The sequence below is a fragment of the Protopterus annectens genome, chromosome 3.part0, assembly GCF_019279795.1.
Source record: "Protopterus annectens isolate FY-2018-M chromosome 3.part0, PAN1.0, whole genome shotgun sequence".
NCBI classification, from domain to species: Eukaryota; Metazoa; Chordata; order Ceratodontiformes; family Protopteridae; genus Protopterus; species Protopterus annectens.
This window is the reverse complement of record NC_056731.1, coordinates 1,026,573,070-1,026,593,236: the sequence shown is the minus strand read 5'-3', so window position 1 is coordinate 1,026,593,236 and position 20,167 is coordinate 1,026,573,070. Positions and strand designations below refer to the sequence as shown.

The 20,167-nt window shown below is 37.3% G+C and overlaps 1 protein-coding gene across 1 annotated transcript in view; it reads left to right on the top strand.

Moving 5' to 3' along the window:
* The window catches only part of PIP5KL1 (phosphatidylinositol-4-phosphate 5-kinase like 1), an 823,238-nt gene that overhangs the window by 106,736 nt on the left and 696,335 nt on the right, over nt 1-20,167 (top strand). The window contains exon 2 of the mRNA XM_044065322.1: nt 3,777-3,850. The gene's annotated coding sequence lies outside the window, so the exon portion shown is untranslated. The remainder of the gene's footprint in view (nt 1-3,776; nt 3,851-20,167) is intronic.

Sequence of the window (20,167 nt, the reverse complement as noted above, 5' to 3'; positions counted from 1 at the left end):
GTTTCCTCCCATGTTAGATAGATATGTGTCTGTAGCATTTCTCCCCAGGCCTCCACTGAAAATTGGTTTTGTTCCAAGTCAGACTTTCCTGGTTAACAAATGTTACATAAATAAATAAATAAATAAATAAATAAATAAATAAATAAATATGAAGTACATATCAGTAACCAATCAAAATGCTCCACACAGAGTCAGCCATGCGTCTCCATCCCTAGTCCTCAGCATGAGTCACATTGGGCCAGACCCATGGTAAGGTCTCTCATGGAAAAGGATATCAGTTTTTCAGATGCTCAATGCTTTCATTACTGGCCAAAACTCTGGCAGACTGAGTCTATTCCTGAACCTGGATCCTCACCACTATAGACAGAAATATAACCACTGTAAAGCAGAGTAGCATGAACATGTCCTTATGAAAAGAACTGCTTACCTCTTGTACTTTCCTTGATATTGGCTAGTTGTTTATTTTCCACCTACAAGGTCACATCTTGTGAATGCACATTTTATTGCTTTACACTTTGATCATCTGGCTTCTAAGGTATCTTGCATGGTTTTGTTCACACTATTCTGGACTGTTTGTACCTGTATGTGCATTATATGTTGGGTGTGCACACTAATATCATCTCATTCCTGCCCCCTCCCATATGATATGGAAAAATTAACTGCTGTTGTTTACTGCTCTAATTTTTACATGTACTGACCTTTCTACCGCATTTTAACAGTAGATTGTGTGACTTGCACAGTATTTGCTGCTGACTGTCATTCTGTGATTCATTACAAGGGATGTATCCATAGAGTCTACAATGCAGAAGTTAACCCTTACTGTATTACAATCCTACAAGGCATGATCTAATCTCCCCTGGCAAAGTATCCAACCATGGATTACCTGACTGTTTGGATGGCCAGATTATAGTTCTAAACTCATTCATGCATGCATGCATGAATTTGCCATTTTATAGAAAAAAAAAAAGGAAAATGTAAGGAAGATGAATGCCTTTAAATGTATTGTATATTTTTCCTTTTGGTAACAGGATTCTTCATTCACCAGTCCCATTTTCAGAGGAGTTCCTGGGAGAGACAAGCTCCACACAGAAAAATGCAAAGATATTATACAATGTTTACATAAAGAAGAAATTATCAATGTCAACATACAGAAAGAATTCTTTGAGGGTTAGATGTTGGTTACACCCATCGTTCAAACATAACATCATAAATTCCATTTATGCTACAGCTTAGAAGTACAAACACAGTAGAAGCTAAGATATATAGGTGTTGATGTTTGTATCCATAAATTATATGTAGTTTTAACAATGTACCAAGAAGCCTATGTGCATATATAACCATTCATATGTTATACTTTTTACAAATAAAATAGCACATTAAGATGTTAAGAAGCAAGGAGAGGAGCGTGTGCATGTGGGTGTGCTTGGGAAAGAAGAAAATGTTTGTATGGAAAATGCTTAAGAATTAAAAGGAGATTGTAGCATAATAATGAAAGAAAAATAAAGGAAAGAAATGAAAAAACATGGTGGATCTCAGCACAGTGTAGGAGTGTGGGAGGGAAAGGCATGTACAGAAGAGTGGGTGTATAATACTGAGTACTGTGGGAGGAGGAAAAGTGAAATTCACTGATAAGAAATGGAGGCCATTATGAACTATGCTATTTATAGACACAGTTTATGCAAAGTGATTTTTTTGACTGATGAGTTAATGACAGGGTGCCATATGGTTATGTACGTTACAAGTGCAGACCCATCTACTCTTAATTTTAGCACAACTTTAAACTGGGTGTAGTTTTTAATACTGCCAACATCAAATGATAATATGTCCCATGCTTTTGGGGTCCAGTGATCACAAAGACCTTTGCACTATTTTGTTGCTATCTAGTGTTGTATTTTATAAAGTGGTAGTTACTGGGCTAAGTTCCTTGCATGGTTTGCAACATCTTGGTGTTTTGGAAAGTGATGAGTGGATATTTGAGAAGAGTGTTTCAGATTAAAAATTTTAGATGGTATACTTGCAAACGGAGCTTGGGCTAGCATGCTTTATGCAAGCTAACAGAGTGGTATGCTCTATCTGAATCACTTTCAAAGAATCTAGCAGCCATGTTGTAGGTGGTTTCTCATTTGCTCAATAAGATTTTACTGAGCTTGTATGCAATACTGAGCTAATTAAATAAAGTGGCAACCATTTTCCTAATATTTGGATGAAATTAGTGTTTTATTCAGTACAAATGACCAAGGATGCTATTTGCTGTGTATATTGTGGTAGAGGTACATTTGTCACCTTCAACATCAACTTTAATTATATCAAAGTTCTTATATGCTACGCAATGAACATGTATTAAAATGAAGCAACTTGTAAAACAAATGTTTAAGGAAAATGAAACATATTCAACTAATGCAGATTTACACAGAAGAGAGAGCATCCTGAGTACTGTAATGTAAAAATGTAGCAGGAGAAGCGTACATAATGTGGGTGCCATATATGACAGGAAGGTGATGTAGGACAGCAAATGTGAGGTACAGCAACACTTCTGAATGATTGTTGATATGGTTTGTTGGGGAGGCGGTTATCATTCAAAGACCAATGTGGCCATTTTATTTGTCATTCCTTTAAAATCAAAGGGACACAATCAACTGGGACTGGGACAGTAGTTGTTTTGTACCATAGTATCTTAATAGAAGCCATTTCATTTTTGTTTTTGGAAGCTGACATATGGCTTCTTATATGCAGCTATCAAGTCCAGCATTTCAGTGGACTTTCGGTACAGTCAGTCAGTAGGCTTGGTTTTCGCCTGAGGGTCATTTGACCCGTGCACAAAAGGCAGGGTAAAACTAATGTCTGGAATATATGTACACTAAGTTCTGATGATGTCAGAAGTCAAAAGCCTATATAATTCACCAGAAAAAAAATATTTTTTTTAATTTGTAGCGTGCTGTGGCCATAGTGCCATGCTTTCAGACAGCTAATGTTGTGGGGTGAAATTTAGAGGTGTGTTGTTGTATAGTTTGGCTGCTTCTAACTTTCCATTATAAAGTAAACAATGAGCCGTCAGGACTATTACCAGAAACAGACTGAAACTACAGTATCCCTACTCTTAAGCAACTTCAACTGCTCACAGCCATGCAGTGCTTTACTAATGTTGCACGTTAGTCTCCTTCCCTTTCTGTTGACATCCAAGTTTGGCAAAAAGGTCATCTTTTTGAATAATATACTTAAAAAGACCGTGCATTCAAGTGAAAGTATGTGTCTAATTCAGACTGCGAATGAGGTAAAGATAGGCGGCAGCTTCTTTTGTGATCTTATAAGCAATTTCTGTTAAATTATACTTAATGCAACTCCGAACATGCTATGTACAACTCATATCACATATATGTTTTTATCAGAGTAGGTAATTGAAGAAAGACTTAAAATTGTTCCAGTTTCAGGTCACCAAGTACTTCATATGGACCACTGCCATCAGCCTTCTGCATTTTCCAGTACCCCTGCTGCTGGTGAAAACAAATTATGCAACCTAATTTAGTGCACAAGGAATATTATTTAAGGCAGTACAAATGCTTACAAGAAAAGGGCATGAATGAGTATTTTATCTGCTGTGTTTAATATGCTGTAAATACAAACACAACACTGCAAAAAGAATCTGTAAAGTATAAATACATTTATAAGTCAAGCAGAATTTGAATTATGCAGGAAACTGTGCAGAGGGCACAACCCTGTTTTATAATTTGTTAGAATTTTGAATTTGTAAAGTAACACTTAGCTTCTTGTTTTATTAGGTGATTCTGGTTGGCAGTTGTCCAACCTTCTGGAACCAGTTGAAGATTATCCTGGATGGGAAAGCTGTAAGCAGGTAAGCAAACATTATTAATTTTGTAATTCATTCACTGAGTGATCTGAGTGATTAGAATGACTGTGTTGAGCAACATGTTTGTAGTCAGTCACTTGTGAACTGTTGTCAGAATGTATTTGGAAAACAACTTCAGTTAGCATGATATAAGTATACATATTTTTTAATTTCTCTTGTCTTTGACCTCCAGTTGCCAAGACAGCCTCACCAAGAGTCCATTACCTCATGGGTATTCCAGGACATAATACTGGGTGGGGGGTCCAGCTCTATTAATGTTGTTCAGCTAGTGTAACATGACTTCACTAGTCAGTCTTGGTTTGACTCATGCTGCCACTTCAGCTTTTAATCCAACAAGAGGGCCTCCTATCTCACATTAATGAGTTCTCTCTTCAATTTGCCATTTCCCAATAGTATCTGTACTGCAGTGATGACTGGGAATGCTGTATCCACTCAGCGAGGAAGGAAAGCTTGCCAAAGTAGTTCTTTTCCTCTCTAACCTGACAGGCCTTCAGATACCTGGCAAATTAATTGAACCCAGGTCACCAGTGTCATAAGTTAACACCCTGCCTCTATGACAACAGAATAAATCAACATGACGTTTGAAATCTCTGTCATCTTAATATCATGGGAAATACCCAAATTGGCTGGTATGAATTTTTCAACTTTTAAGAGATATTTTGAAGTTTGTATTCAAGTATTTTTAGAAAACGATGTACTTTATAGTTGCTGAGTTCCTTTGGGTGCTATTCATAAACTTTATACGCCATGGAGTAGAGCAGGCTGGTAGTCTGTAGAACGGCATACCAATGCCATATGTGAGCCCTAATACTCCATCCAGTGATATGCAATTCACAAATTCAACTCCAAAAGCATACCGGTTGGTCCCAGTAGAGTGACCTATGGAACCCCAACCATGTATAATGAAAGAGTATTGTTTTGTTAGCACAGCAATAACCCTCCCCTGCTGAAATGTTACTCAGCATACAAAACTGAACAGGGTATCAATGCTGAAGAAAGAAAAAAATATTTTTATGTAGGGAAAGCTCCACTGACAACAGAGTTGGCAATGGTCTGGCAACCTTGCTAATGCAACAACACCTTTTCCCGTGACCATACAGTGACTCTGCTGAGTTCCTGCCAATGAGAGCTCCAAGAGTAGCATTGCCTCATAACCATAATATTATAATGACTCCAGTCATGCCTTATGAGTGAAACATCTTTATGAATTACTCTAACATATGATGACAGAGTAAATAACCAACAAAACTCCACAAAAACCTCAAACTAAATCTAAAAAACCTCTTCCACAGCTAGTCGGAACCAATAGCAGCTTTAATGACACATACAAAGGATAAACACACACAGGTTTAGTGCTTTCTTCCCTACTTGAAGGGGTTTCTTCAGAACAATTCCTTGCTCAAAACCCAGTCCTTTTAAAAGAAGCCAAACCCAATTAATAATTGAATAATGACTATCAGTAATTAATTGTAAAAATTATAAAATATCACTAAAATGTATATTAAATGCACAACATACATCATGAAAAATGAGTACATTAAAACTATAATGCCATAAAAACAACTCATGCCCTTATCCCAGAATATGCTTCAATTTCAGTACGCATGCAGTATTGATGTTTTCATTAATACCAGGGGGTTGGGTGGCATTTATTCTTAATTGCCACCTTAGCTCACAGGTATCCAAATGCACATCAAGCACTCTCTCCTGGGCATCCTTTACTAACTGTTGCAAAACTAAAAATGTAAATATGTGGTCCTTATACTCAAAAATATGCCTGCTTAATGTGTTGGTCATTTTACAATTCCCAATATCCAAAAGATGTTCATTAAATCTCTCTTTAAACGTCTGCAAGTCTCCCCCACATAAAATGCAGGGCATGACTGGCACTTAGCCAAGTAAACCACATTTTTACTGCAACAATTTAATGCCCTGTTAAATAAATATCTACGCCATCCAACCTAAAATAATCTTTAGTTTCAACCATATTCCTGCAGCAGGTCCCCATACCACATTTGAAGTTCCCACAACTTCTGGAGTATATGTTTTGATCTTCATGTCCCTTAGATTCAAGTAAATTCTTAAATGATCTGTCTTTTCTATAGACTATAACAGGAGCCGAACCCACCTTTTGACCAATGTGATGGTCATATAACAAAATTTCCCAATTCCGTCTAAGGATTCCAGCAACCGCCTCAGCATCTAAATTAAACGTTGTAACGAAGCTAAGCTTCCTATTGGGCTGGTCAGATTTATCATTCTGTGGAACCTCCAACCTCAAACTATTTCCATCTAACCTGCCCAAAATAGGCTTACAAATTCCATCTGCCCATTTTCTGGTCACCTCTTTGGCCACCTTGTGCACTAACCATGTGGGATATCCCCTCTTCAAAAACATTTGAGAAATAAAATCCACCTCTTTTTTGAATAAATCGTCCTCACTCACCATCCGGGAAGCCCACAGCCTTCTGCATCAAAAGCAAGTACACTACCTGTTGTGCTATTAAAAGTACAAGCAGACTCAGCATAAGCAGCACTAAACTTTAGTTCCCCTGCAGCTCTCAGCTCCTTGTAAAATGTCAACACTCAACTGTATCTCTGAACTTTGCAGCACAAGAAATCTGGAAAAAGCCAACATTTATTGGGGGGGGGGGACAAAAGCCCAAAAACCAGGGACACATTTTAAACACTGCTTGTATAATTTTGGAAAGTTGCTAGAATAAAATGCTGTGTTATCACCATGCATGTCTTGAACCCAGAACCATATGCATTACAGTCAGTGCAACATACCACTAGGCTAAATCAGCAGTTTGAAAAATAGGAAGACAAACTTAATGGCTATCATTTTGATAGCTCTCAACCTCTTAGCACAAAAAAACCTGCACAAACAAAGCCAATAATGAGGGAATACGAATACAGTTCTCAGTTCACACCTTAGCACAAAAAACCTAGACACACAACAAAATCAATAAATGTGGGAAATACAACTTCAGTTCTCAGTTCTCACTTCTCACCATAGCTAACAACCATTAGAAAAACAAATCTGAACAAAGTTCAGAAATTGTGGTGGTTAAGGACTTTAGGCTCTTCTTACCCTGAAGCAAAGGTACAGGGTTTGAGCCTGAGCATTAGCCAGCAGGTGTATTCTGTGGGGCATTTTCACACACACCTGTAGCCAGCAGGTATATTCTGTGGGGGGCATTTTCACACACACACACACACACACACACATGGACTTTGGTATTCTGGCGGGCTACCGGATAACCCATTTTGCAAGGACTGCAACAGTGAAACACGATGAACATCTTCTAATTTTTCATATTTCTCCACCCCCCCCAAAAAAAAGAGTTTAGTTAATTGTTGTTGCCTTTCTTGGTCACATGGCCCTTTCTACTTCTCCTACCAGTGTTTTACCTGATATCTTGTATCCCCATTGATGGTATACTGCTTTTGCTGTCCTCTGCTCTATAGGGTTTTCTCTATACCATAGTTGGTATTATTCTTCCAACTGTCCTTGAACTTTTTGCCATGTTTGTTATTGTGGCTGTTTTCCCTTTTGACATAGCAGATAAACCTACAAGGTTCAAGAAGTATGCATCTTGTGGCAATAAAATGCCCAATTCAAACAACAGTGCCAAGTGTGTTTATTGTTTGGGGGCTTGTCGCTTAGATGAGGGTTATGACATCTGCACTTCCTTTGGACATAGGACAGTGGTCAAACATCAGAACAAACCAGTCCTCAAAGGTCTCATCCCTCCACCTGCTCTGTCTTCTGCTTCTGGTGTGTCACTATCCAGAAAGAAGCTTTGAGACAAGCACAAAGGGGACAAGAGAGATAAACAAAAAGAAAAGGCGAAAAAGTCTAGGAAGTGATTCCCTTGACCGCTGTTCTTCCTCAGTTCTCTCTTCAGCTCTAGCAGCTAAGGTATCTAAAGCTTTGGATCCATTTTTTGCATTGGATCCATTTTCTACAACTTCCAGGCCTCCCTTTCATAGGGAACAATGATTTTTTTCCAGAGCTGACATTTTCTATGTGGCATTTCCCACATTTCCCATTCTTCCAGGTGGCACCAGTAAAGAGAGCTTCTGGACACCCTTCCTCATCTTCATCCTTCAGGTCTAACATAACAGACATTTGTCAGAAGCTGATATGGACAGAATGATGAGGAAATTACTCAGGAACCAGGTTCACATGGGGGTGCTTCCTGCTCTATCTCCTGTTGGAGTTGTGAGATTTGGGCCATCTTCCATCCCTATTGCTACTCCTACTTCGATCCTTTCCCAGACACCCACACACACTTTACCTGATAATCTGTTCGTGACACTCGATTGCCTTCCAATTTCACATTTCCCGCTCGTGATAAATAATCCATTTGCGATTGTCTTCTTTCCCGCTCGCGGCCAGCCGGGCATGACGTGAGCTCACTTCTGACTGGCTAGTATCCCCCTTAAAGGAGCCAACAACCTTTAAAAATATATACGTTTTTTTTTTTTAAATGCTACCCCCTCTTCTAAGAAGTTGTACAGAAATCAGTACAGTGTGTATGCCTCCCGACGTCCCTGGTGGGAGTGAAGAGAGTTCCCAGGTATACTAGACAACCTTTATTAACTGAACAAGACACCATGATTTCTAATGCTAGAACTGGTGCTACAACAAAGGCATGTAATATATTTAGTCCTAGTTTACACATGGTTATTGATCTATTTAAATGTTTGCGAGCATAAGATACACTCCATGCTGGTTGTTTTTTTTAAATAAGAGTTTTAATTTAAGGGAGAACAACAGGCTTTATGGCTAATAGTAAATGATACAACTATATATTATATGTGGGCTGGTGGTGATGGATATCAGTGGTGCTAATGTGGAATGAATGTTAGATTTGCTTTCTAATGACAGCAAATTCAAACAATCTCTTCTCAGAAGACATATAAAGCCTATACATGTTTGGACAACCATTTAAATGATTTTCTAAGTGATGTTCTTTCTGAAGAATTTTATCAATTCTCTGCAGTGCCTAAACCTATTTTTTAAAACAAAATGCTTGGTCTATAAAGTATAAAAGACAGTGTCCTATCCTTACAGCAACTGTTTCTAAGATTGAGCCACTATCCTCATTAGCTGAAAAATGTTGTTAAAACAAGGAGACCATCCATCCATCAGAAAATAAATACATAAGAGTTTTTTAAGCTACTACACATGTTATTCCTCCTGAAGGGAGGACTGCTGCAAAACTCTCTATGGAGATTACTTCTTTGTATTATCCAGTTTTATGAATTCTAGTTGTTCCAGCACTTCTGACAATCTGAGGTCCAAATTAGATAACAGAAGGCCAGATTCCAAAAGAATTGCCTTCACTTAGTTTAAGTCTGTCCAGATTCTGAAAGACTTACTTTGTTGTAAGGTCCATCCATAAACAAAGCTTATACTGGGGGCACATTCCAAAAGATCTCTTCTTAGTGTAAGTGGTCATGTACACTGAGAGCAAGTCTTAGAATTGGGTCCAAAGAGTGCTCTACCAGAAGTAGATTCTTAGGACTTCAGTTAAAAAAAATAGGTTGAATCCTTTATTGGTAACATTCCCTCTTATGTAAAAGACTCATTTAGTCTTATTGTGTGATACCTATTGATTCTATTTATTTATTTGCCACTTTTTTTTGAAAAACATCTTTATTAAACATGGCATTTTTTAATGTGACAAAGGAATTTCCAGTCTTGATGAAATCCCCATACATTGTTATTCCTCAGGAAGATGGAGCCAAGCAGGTATCTGAATTCATGCATGCTAAAGGTTGCATTTTCTGAGAAGAAGCATCATTTTAATTAGTTTGGTTTTGCAGACTCTGCTGGTAAGACTAGTCAGCCCAGACCTATCAGGGTCTGTCATGGGGTCACCATTGTTGAAAGACATCACTGTGGTTCTTCCCCAATGGTTAGGTATATAGCTTGTGGAGAGACTAAAGTTAATGTTTGAAAGGGATGGGCTACGTGGTACTTGACATTTGTAAGCAAACAGCATGGAATATTGTTTGGAGGCATAGAACTAGTGTTTTTGGTTTTGGAGACAGCTGATGTGACTTGATTGTGGGTGAAATTGTGTGAAACGGTATGAGGAGAATTTTGTGGGACTATGGGAGTCCATTTTTTCAGCAAAATTTATCTTTAAGGAGATTAACTAAGGTTTCTGAGTTAGAATAGGATGTGTTATTAGAGATCAGCTTATTGCAGTCATGGGTATTACTTTTGAGCTTGCTAATGCAGTTAGAGAAGGCCTTGTGGTTATAATTGGCATTGATGGCCACATTATACTCATAACTGGATTTGAACTCACCAGCAATATGATTTGTGTTTTGTTTCCAATTTTAGAGAACATCTTTAGTAAGGAAGAGGATGTTTTTTTTATAAAGGTTTATAAAGGATCATGCTTTTTTTCTTTTACTTGTAGAGTTGGTTTTATCTAAATGTTTGTGGTGAGTGAAAACTGCCTCTTAATGTACAATTTGTCTACAGGTACGCGGAGTGGTCTGCTGACTGTTTAATAGATATTATATTAAATTCAGAGGAGAATGTAGACCCAAGACTGAAATTGTGGATTGGCATGATTAATATAGTCGCACATGGTTTACTTAAATATTTGATTTTTGTCTCTGTTTCTATGTTTTGGTATTTCTTCCACACTTTGTGATAGCAACAATATATTGTTTTAATGTTAATAAGTTCAGTGATTCAGAATTCTAAGTTTGTGAAATGCCTGCTTATCTAGCTAGTTATCTTATTTAGGCTACAATCAGTTCATTTGGAAATCAGAAATACATTGTGAATAGGCATAAGTGAAACTATAGCATAAAAGTTGTTTTATAATTTCTAATATTCACATTAATACAGCTTATGTTACTACAGATATGCAGTCTATTATTTTATGTCTTCCTGTTTGTACATTAACTGCATCTATTTTTAATAAAATGTCCATTTTCTTAGAAATGTATTTTTTTATTAAAGAACATTTTTCATCTTTTCAAAACATGGTCTAAAGTCCAGTGTTGGTAAAAAGTTGATTCCCTCTTTAAGCAACCAAAGTCCTTTCAGTCATTTGGATTTTGACAGAAGTATACAATAATCTAGAGGTGTCCTCACTTCTCTTCTAGTCTGAACATGTATTTGATGAATTATTCATCCAAATCATTCAGTAGAGCAGTGATTTGCATATTTACAGTTTCACACCTTTGGATGTTTGTATTTCAATGACATGTGCCTGTAAACTAACTATATGCAGTGCTTAAATGCATCTTCAGATGGAGCTGCTTCAGAAATGTTTTATCTATACAAGCAGCTTCTGAGGACATGCTTGTGTTTTTCTTCAGCAGTGGTCTGTTTCCAAAATCAATCAATCAATCAATCAATCAATCAATCAATCAATCAATCAATCAGTCAGTCAGTCAGTCAAGCAGTCAGATCAATCTACTTCCCTTTCCCATACTTGAACCTCCTTTGCACAAGTAGTAGGTGTAATGTTTAGAAAGTCTGCAGATGCCAATGTTCTGTTCATATTTGTTACATGGAGGAGCAGTGAAATGATAGCTCAGTTAAAATATTTCTGGTTATACACAGTTAAATTAGAGAAACTCAGAGAACTGTTATCTGTCTGGCTTTACACTATTTTTCTTGTTATCTCTGAATTTAATGCTACACCTGACTGGAGGTTATAGAAAATGATGATTATATATTTCAATAAATAATGTATATGTGACAGTTTCTTCCTTAATGTGCTTCATATAATTTTAACAAATTTCTACCCCATCTCACTCTAAACACTATTGTCTGTTACAGTACTATCTAAATAAAAAACATATTATACACCGACCCCACCCCATTAATATTCCAAAACGTGCACGCTGATTGGTCAGCATGCACGTTGTAAATCAGAGTTATAGTAATGGAAAAAGGTCCAGTCGCCCGGACTTTTTCCATTAGTATAACTCTTTTTTTTACAGCAACGGAGAACGCAAGATCTCCGTTGCTTGTTACAACCTGTCTCGCCATGTTAAACGAGTTTAACATAGCGAGGCAGCTTTTAAAAAAAGCAACAGAGATTCTCAGTTGCTTTTTTTAAAGTTGTCTCGCTATGTTAAACCCATTTAACATAGCGAGACACTTTAAAAAGCAACAGAGATCTTGCTTTCTCCGTTGCTTTTTTCAAAACTGTCTCGCTATGTTAAATGGGTTTAACCTAGTGAGACAGCTTTAAAAAAAGCAAGGGAGATTCTCTGTTGCTTTTTTTAAAGCTGTCTTGCTATGTTAAACTCGTTTAACATAGCGAGACACCCGGAGATCTTGCGTTCTCCGTTGCTTTTGCCCACAGCTCTGATGTACTGCGTAAATATACGCATGCGCAGTACATCAGAACTGACGCAGAATACCCAGACAGCTGTGGAAGGGCAGCAAGGAGGCATTATACAATGCCATTATTTAAGAAAAGTAATTATTTTTTTCTTAAATAATGTCATTGTATAATAGCAATAACCACTTCTGGTGTAATGCTGGATTTACCCATGGTTAGCTTTGTTTGGCCACTCGGGCTTCGCCCTCGTGACCAAACCACACCAACCGTGGGTAAATCCAGCATTACCCACACCCAGGCGTGGGTTATTCCTATAGTATCTTCTACATGCCGTGGAATCTGAATGCATTGGTTGTTGTCATTTTTAATTAGAAAGTATAAAAAAATATGCTATAATAGGAGTGTATGCAGAACTTACCCCACCCACCTATCACTTAAAAATCTACTCAGCCCGCAAAATGTTGCCCCTATGCAAGTAGGAAAGGGACACATTATTTTAACTATTGCTGCTTATAATCTTAAAATGGCTATTTTTAGAGGTGTATTCCTAGCAAATAAACATGTTTTGTATAGCACTATACTAGAAATGTTAGCTTAGGCAGTTGTAAACTTTCTGTATTCTTGGATAGTAAAGTTTCCAATATTTGTTTATAAAAAAATATACATATCTGTATATGCTACGCCTTTTCTCTTTGGATGGGTGGTTAGAGACAGAAGGCTTATATATTACACATTATATAATAACAGCTCATTGCTATTGAAAAACAAGTACACTGATTGGAAAAGCCCAAACAGTGAGCACATTTCAAATAGACCATATAACAACAGAAATAAGTTCAGTTGCTGTGCGGCTGGTCTTTCTATTGGAATTTGCACTGTAACCTCATCCTTGTAACTTGCTATGTAGAGCAGACTAATAGTTTAAGATTTTTTTAAAAGCAGTTTACCTTACTTTTTCCACAATACTAAGCAGAGAATTCAAACTGCTTTAAAACATCTTATAAGCAGTTTAGCTTACTTTTTCCACACCACTAAGGGGAGAATTCAAAGTATTTTAAAAAAAATCTTAAACTAATAGTCTGCTTCACAGATCCAGTTACAAAAGTATACATAATTTAAAAAAAAACTCAAAGCTTTTGGTGATGGGAACTGTACAATCAGTTCCATGGCAACTGACATAATGACTTCAGTCGTCAGTGATTAGCAGGGGGTGGGTGTCAGAGACAACAACTTTCTGTGGAGTTGCTACATGCAGAGCATGTACAGTTTGTCAGCTAAGGAGCCCACACTACCAGAAGCCACTGAAAGAGCACTAAAGACCTTTAATACAATGACATTATTTAGAAAAGCTAAGATTGTTTTTTTTTCTTAAATGATGTCATTGTATATATAATAACAATAATCAACTCCTGTTTGTGGGTATATCAGGACTCACCAATGGCTGGCTTAGTTTAATCACTAGTACTTAACTGTTGTGATCAAACCACACCAACTGTGGGTCAATCCTGATATACCCATGCACAGTTGAGGGTTATTGCTTGAATAAAATAAGATCCAACAGGTACAATCTAGGATATTTAAAGCACACATACTGCATTCTAAAAAGTAGCTCTTTTAGAACTCTATTTTAAATTTTGAAGGAACTTTAAAGATATTATGGAAGACAAACTAAAATAAGTTTGTTTCTGACTTTCTTTTTCATCTGTCTAGCTACTCTTAAGGATACTTTAAGCAGTCAATAATGCCCAAACAGGCTGTGTGTTATTTCCCCAATAGCACACACCCTACCCTTGCACTTATAAAATGGGTTATGGGGGACATGGCCAGGATGATGACAGGCTACCCGCACAACTTTCTTGCTTTGCTACTTTAGTTCTATTTCTGACAGGAAATTATATTTGTATGATATCCTAAATATGTTTTTGAACAGAATCATTTATTTGATACTATACTGAAGGATTTTATCTAAAACAAATTTCTATATATCTTATTTTTTTTTTCCTGTCAATTATTTACCAGAAAGGTTTCTTACTTGTGATTCTTGAAATGAGTCACTCAAAAGTAAACTCACAGGACTCAATTCTAACAAGAAAAAAGAACTTTAGTCTCTCCTTACTAATATACAAGAACTTTCATTAAAAATAGAAAAAATGGATAACAAGCTTGACAAGTTTAAAGAAAAATGCTCTAAACAGATAGAACAAATATATGAGACTTTAAAACAACAGAAATTTCAGATATCCAGAATAGAGAATGCCCTAAATAACATGGAAGGAAGGGTGTCTGAAGGTGAGAACAGTATTGAATTTTTATTGAGACAGAATACCTTGCGATTAAATAAAATTGATTACTTGGAATATAGGTCTAAGAGAAATAATATTCATATTTTTGGCTTGCCTGAAAAAAGGGTGGCCATGGTGGTGCAGCGGTTAGCGTTGCTGCCTTACAGCAAGAGGTTCTCCGGTTTGATTCTTGGCTGGGGTGCCTTCTGTTTGGAGTCTGCATGTGGTCACGTGGGTTTCCTCCGGGTGCTCTGGTTTCCTCCCACATCCCAAAGGCATGCTGTAGGTGGATTGGGCACTCTAAATTGGCCCTAGGCATGAGTGCGTGCACGTGTGTGCCTTCTGTGGAAGGTTGGGTGCTGGACTGGCAACTCAATACTGTAAAAGTCCACTGCTAATCATGAGCGGACAGGTGATTCACTGTGACTCCTAACCGGGAAAAGCTGAAAGAAGAAGAAGGCTTCCCTGAAAAAGCAGGAGGAGAAATATGTAAAGTTTCTTACATCCTGGTGTCCTAAGACTCTGAATTTATCTGAAGCTATGTCATATGGTATAGAAAGAACACATAGATCTTTGGCTGCTTCTTCATCAAAAACTAATTCATCACAGAGATCCATTATTGTTACATTTTTCTTATCTCAGGACATGGAATTAATACTTATAACAGCTTGTTCCAAATCTCCTATCAAGATAGAAGACAAAATAATATGGTTTGACAAGGACTATTCTATTGCTTTGATGACTAAAAGGAAATGTTTTTAGCTAATGATAAAATAACTTAAGAAAAGACAGATTAAACTTCACTTTCTTTTCCTTGCCAGACTCAAAATATTCCTTCCTAATATAACTAGACACTTTGAAGACCTGGATTTTTTTTATATCATTTCTAAAAACAAAAGAATTTTGAGAGTAAATTGAAGAAATGGACTGGAACATTAATACTTTGAAGAAACAGGCTGTGAAAATGACTGGAAACGTAATGAGAAGAAAAAGAAGATAAAGGATAAATGACTTCCAATTTCAGTATTATATTCTTATTCAATATTATAATATCAACATTTTCTTTACTTTCAGAGATAAAAGTTTACTTACATTAATATTGTTTTGAATGAAAGAGAGGAAACATGGATTGACACTTTTCTAAAGTAGGTAAATATATATATATATATATATATATATATATATATATATATATATATATACACACACACACACACACAATATATATATATATATATATATATATATATATATATATATATATATATATCCAGGTATACTTTCTTCATAAACATGTTATATTAATATTAATAGGATAGACAATTACAACATGCTTTTGGTTCATTCAATTCTACTTGATAAGTGAGAGTTTAACATTGAGTAATGAGGGCTATATAATTCGTATTTAATTTGTAAAAGTTTTATTAGAGTTTTTTAAACAATAAACATGGTGTGTCTGTACTTGTTGGATAATGTTAGTTTTCCTGACCAACATATACTGATGGTCTGTGATGTTTGGGTGCAATGGTGCATTTTATGTGTAGGTGATGGATGTTTTTGATATGCTGTTTGGTGCTGTACATTGCACCTTTGGTTGGGTTGTGTCTTTCATGGATGATGGTTTTTCTTTGAGGTGTTTTTTTTTTCTTTTCTTTGGCTTTAGATATGGAAATGGTGGTGGATAGGTAGAGAGAGTGGTCTGGAGCTTGATTTTGTTTGTTTTTGGCTTCATCACTATGCAGAGTAGTCTAGTGGTGATTTACAGACTTGAATGGAGCCATGAATTGTCAGTTAAAAAACTTCAAATTTAAGTATGTTCAAGCACTTACTGTTCAAGCTTCTTGTCTGACTCCTTTTTTTAATTTTGTTTCCTGATGGTGTCGTGTGGTCCATTAAGTTTTGTAAGCAGATTGAATGGAACTGTTGACTTTTTCTCTCTCTCTCTCTCTTTTTCTGTTGTTGTTTTTTTGAGTGAAGGGAGGCATGCTTGCATCATTTCTGGTGGAAAGGTCAAGGGGCATTCTGGACATGATGATTTAAAGACACCTCTTTGAATTGGATGTTGTTTCTATGTGAGGGTTTGCACAATTTTCTAAAGAGGAGAAGTGAGCAATTTGAGGTCCAGACATGTTTAGCTTCACTTTTTTGTGGCTGGCAGTGTGGAAGCAGCGGTTTATTGATGATGCAGATATGTGTATTTTGGCTGGGTATTAGCTGATATGCTGCTGATGTCTAATACATCTGTTTTCATCAGCTTCTTAACTTTGTGCAGGTCCAAGGGGGTGTAATATAGTTATGGAATTTATAATGGTCACCACTGAGTAGTCTGTAATAGTCCTACAATGTATATATCTTGGCTGTTTGGAATTTTCCTAAATATCTGAATTTTTGTACTGTATTTTAGGTTTGTTCCTCATGAAATTTGTGGTCTTCTAGACTTATGTGGCAACTCAGTGAGGATTAGATTCACAGGCTCGTGATAGACATTTGGGTCTCAGGTTTTATATCTTTCAGAAAATGCATAGTAACACAAGACTTTTCATTCCAGCAGCAGTCTAAATTTGTAGGGGTGGTATTGGAAGTTTGTCTTAGTTTCTAGAGCTTTGTCCCTTCATTACTTCTGCTTTTGTCATATGTAACTATACGCAGGTCTGTGGGGGGTGCACTATAGTACCTGAAATTGCAGTGGTCATCACCAAGAAATTTATCATAGCCCTGCAATGTTCAGAGTTTTGCAGAATGTCCGTATTTTGTCTTTTATGAAATCTGTAGTCTTCTAGATCTTTATGGCAAGTCGGTGAGGACTGGATTCACAGGGTTGATGGGCATTTGGGTTTTTGGCTGTATATCTTTCAGAAAATGTATATTATCACAAGGCTTTTTATACAAGCAACATTTTAAACCTAGAGAAGTGGTACTTTAAGTTTATTGTTGTTTCTGGAGCTTTACCCCATCATTATTTTTGCTTTTGTCTGATTTTTTTTTTGTGCTACAAGGTTAAGAGCTATGATTACATGTTGCAGAAGAGTTTACGTTTTTGCATTGTCTATTGTTGAGTCAAATGGGGTTTACATATAGACTTGCTGGTGCAGCTCAACATCAGACAAAGGGGGTTATTTCCTTGGACATAAAGGGCATAATTGCAGGGCTTAATAATTATTGATAGGCTATAAGTATATCGTTATGGTACAGTCAAATTGCAGTGTTATTGTTATGTTGGAAGATGCTGACACTTGTGCAGTCACCGAGACCTGGTTTAAGGCTGTGGAGAGCACCCCAGCTATACCAAGTTACATTTCCTTATGCACATTCAGATCACAAACTGAAGGTGTGAGAACTAAAGGAAGTGCTGTATCAATATTCATTAAAGATAAATATACCTCTAGATTGGTTAAACAGATTGATTCCCTTGAATTACATCAGGTGCAATTGACTGTAGGTAAGACCCCTCTTCAGGTCATTGCCAGCTGTATGACCCCCTCCATGAATCAGGACATCCATTCAGCCTAGCTGGATCTTACTTGAGTCAATCAAGATACAACCAAACACCCTGATTTTGGGTGACTTTAATTACCCATCCATTGACTGGGTACATTATACATTTTCTAACTCACTTGCCCAAAGTTTCCTGGACTTCGTTAACTCCAGTGTCCTGGACCAACTTGTTGACACACCCAGAGGGGGCTCAAACAATCTGGATCTGGTGCACACCAACATGGGGAGCATCTGCACCACCTCCAGTGTGTGGTCATCCCTGGTGAAATCTGACCACAAATCAATCTTGCTAGAAGTAACTATAACACAAGACCTCCCCCCCTTAGCAACAACTAGACTAAAAAACCTCTCCAAGGCCAATTACAACCTCTTGGGTGACAACATAAATAGCTTCATAGCCCCTCCCCCACTGATGGAACAGACACCTATGCTGAGTTATACACCAATGCTTTATACGTGCACCTGTACAATTGTATTGACTATGCTGTACCTGATAGAACCAAAGCAAGATCTTCAAGGAAAAACAAACCTACCTGGTGTACAACTGCCATTAACAGGCTATACAATAGGAGAAAGAAATTGCTGTCTAAGAGTAGGAAGGAACAGTTTCAAAACTGGAAACACTCCTTCCTCAACTTAAACAATCAAATAAGACTCCTAGTGAAGTCCCTCAAAGCTTACTACGAATCCAAATTAGCTTCCCTAACTAAGAATAACCACAAGGTGTTCTTTAGTTATGTCCATAACCTCAAAAGTAAAGCCCAGATTTGCACTGAACTTAACAGTAAATGGTACCACATACACAGATTTTGTGGATTTAACAAACCTGTTGGCTGACAGGTTCAGTGAAAACTTCACTCCCCTGTTCCCACCACATATACCCCAGAGCATCCCTAATACCTGTCCCACACCTAGTATCTCCAAGGAGCAGGTCTTAAACACCCTCTGCAAGGTGAAAAACACAGTCTCTATGGGATCAGACAGCATCTTATGTTCTAAATGGGTTAAAACAGGATTTAGCATCACCATTGGGTTTGCTTTTCAATCACAGCCTAAGCATTGGCTTCATCCCAGCAGAATGGAAAACAGCTACCATCATCCCTTTGCACAAAGGAGGTGCATCCATGTACCCTGGAAACCAGGCCTATTAGTCTGACTAGCCTTATCTGCAAGGCCATGGAATGAATCATCGTGGACCTTATTAACAAAGATATGGGAAATCTTCAAAGACTCAACCCCACCTAGTTTGACTTTGTCAAGGGGAGCTCATGCCTGTTAAACTTAGTGGACATCTTTGAGACAGTCACCAAAGCCCTACATGAGGGCAAATCTGTGCATATGGCCTACCTAGACTTACCCAATCCTTTGACACAATCCCCCACTCCAGCATCATTGATAAACTCACCCAGCTAGGTATCAACCCATATATCATCAGGTAGGTTGCAAACGGGCTCACTGACAGAACTCATCACTTAAAATAGGGGACTCTACCTCCTCCAAAAGACCTGTAACCAGTGGTATTCCAAAGGGATTGGTTCTGGGACCCCTATCATTTGGAATTTACTTATCGAAGTACAGGCAAAATCATAACAAAAACAATAAAAGACTGTGGCTGACAAACTTTGCTGATGACTGCAAACTCTGAGCAATCATTGAGACCCCTAGTGATGTCAACATCCTGCAACAAGGTCTAATCAGAAACAAAAACAAAAGCACTGGATGTAACACAGCTAAAATGTCCAATTTATTAAAAGTAAGTGCTTTCGAGGGTCCACTTCTTCATCAGACTTAAATAAAAATGATTGAAAACAGCCACATTAAATGGTACTTCTATTAACAGTAATTACATCAATTAAAACAATTAATTAATACCATATTAACCATTGTAGAAATCACAGCATAGATATGCTAAAAATCACTAGTGTCTCAACTCTCTTGCTTTCAGGAAAGATTTGATGGAGACCATGTTATTCAAACCTGGCGCTTTATCAGCGTGCAGTAGCATGATCCATTTTTGTTCTGCCGCCTCAGTAAAATTTCTCATGTCTCCACCCCTTTTCCTAACTGCAAGCATCTCCAGGACCAAAAACTTAAACATGCTCATTGCCTTCATTCTTAGTGTGCATAGCCAAGGCATTACTTTCCTTGTTATTTCTTATATCCCTCGTATGTTCAAGTATCCTGTCTTT